The following is a 2236-nucleotide window of genomic DNA, read 5'->3' as shown; positions in this document are numbered from 1 at the left end:
TACAGAAGTTTTTCAGGTGCAGATTCATAAGACCCTTGTCTCTAAGCTTAGTAGTGTACTTCTAGTTGAAAATGTAGCTCTAGTTGTAAAATGTAGCACTATTTCCCAGAAAATATTATGGAAAGATAACTTAGAAAAACATGTTGAGTTCAACCATAATAATTTATCTGTCATGTAAATTGGTAGACTCAGCCATTATTACATTTCCACAAAAATGGTGAATTCTCTGTTACCCAGTAAAATTAGTAGCACTACCCTGAACCAGCTTGAGACGTACCCATGATAGCAGTGTGTTGGTATGCTTTTCGCAATGCTTCTTTTTAATCTAATCCAGAACAAATCAACAGGGCCAGATGAATACCCAGAAACCAGCTCCTTCAAGATAGGCCCATAAAAACCAGCAACAGAACACCAGTGGTCATTACCTACAGCCCCCAACTCAAACCACTGCAATGCATCATGAAAGACTGACAACCCATCCTTAATCATGATGCCACACTCCAGAAGGCCATAGGTGACAGGGCTGTTCTCTCCTACAGAGAACCCCCCAACTTTATGAGGATTCTCAACAGCAATCACAGACTATACCAGAACAATACCAATACTGGAACTTTTTCTTGCAACAAGCCCCATTGCCAGCTTTGTCCACATATCTATTCTGGAGATACCATCACTAAACCTAACCACGTTATTCACAGAATCACAGGCACATTCTCATGTTCCTGTACTAACATCATATATGCCACCATGTGCCAACAATGCCCAGATAATTTGTATATGGGACAAATGATAAACACGCTTCGACGAAGAATGAATGGACACGAAACACACACCAAAAAGCGCTGAACTCACAAGCCTGTCAGCCAGAACTTCAATAGAGTGGGCCATTCTGTTAATGACCTGAAGGTCTGTATTTTACTGAAAACGAACTTTAAGAATTGCCTGCAAAGAGAGAGTGCCAAACTCTCTTTTATATTCAAATTTGACACATTAACACATGGTTTGAACCAGGAGGCCAGTTATCTGGGTTATTGTATGGACTCTTTTACATACTTTGTTTTATCTGACTTGATTCCCCACACGCTGCACCTCTGGTCTTCTGATTTGCCCACCTTGATTAAAATTTTTCTGATTTGTCCACCTTGATAACAATGTTTGGTTCTCTGTGCCTTGAATATTGAGTCTGTTCTGGTCTGGCTATGCTCTGAAGAAGTGGGTCTGTCCCACAAAAACTCACCACCCAATAAATTATTTTGTTAGTCTTTGAAGTGCTACTTTACTGCCTTTTTGTTTTGATAGTATATAGACTAACACGGTTATCTCTCTGCTACTTTTCAACATGTGATGATACTTTCCCATTATTCCATCAGTTACTGACTGAAAAGGGGACATGGATGAAAATGAACAGGCCATGAGAGTTGTCAGCAGTTGCATGATGTGCTGCAGGATTCATTTGACTTTCATGGTGAATGTTCTTAGTTATGGGCTCCAATCACATACTCCTGAGCTGCTGAATTCTTAGCAAGAAGAAATAGCCCCCATGGAGCTTTTTCTACCTTCCGCTGACCCAAGTTTCAATCTGTCTCTTATTAATAAAGGTATTGCAGGAATTTTTGTTGCAGAGATGTTCAAGTACTTAAAAGGTGGTTACAGGGAGGAGGGAGAAAAAATGTTCTTAATCTTTAATGATAGGAAAAGAAGCAAAGGGCTTAAATTGCAGCAAGGGCTGTTTATGCTGGACATTAGGAAAAGCTTCCTGACTGTCAGATCGGTTAAACACTGAAATAAACTGCCCATGCAAGCTGTGGAATCCCCATCACCAGAGATTTTTAAGAGCAGGTTAGGAAAACAACTGTCAGGGATGGTCTAGGTAATATTTAATCCTTCCATGAGTTCAGGGCACTGGACTAGACAACCACTCAAAGTCCCTTCCAGTCCTATTATTTTATTATCTACAACTTCATTATCTCCAAGATGGCAGAGAATAATGTACCTCACTTGAAACCACTTCTGAAGACTAATCAGAAGTTTAAATTAGCATAAAATGCAACCACTAGGGTTCTAGGTGGAGCAAGCTGTTCTGATCACATAGCACCTGTTGTCAGAATTCTGAACTGCCTTCTTGTTTATTTCTTAGAATAGAATTTCTGAGTCTTCATGACAGCTTTGACTGTTCTGGGGACTTGCTATCTGGCATACTGCCTGTCTCTTTAAGTATATTTAGGAATTTATATTG

This window comes from Carettochelys insculpta, chromosome 1, assembly GCF_033958435.1.
Source record: "Carettochelys insculpta isolate YL-2023 chromosome 1, ASM3395843v1, whole genome shotgun sequence".
Classification (NCBI taxonomy): domain Eukaryota; kingdom Metazoa; phylum Chordata; order Testudines; family Carettochelyidae; genus Carettochelys; species Carettochelys insculpta.
The sequence above is the reverse complement of the archived record's forward strand: the minus strand, read 5'-3'. Positions refer to the sequence as shown.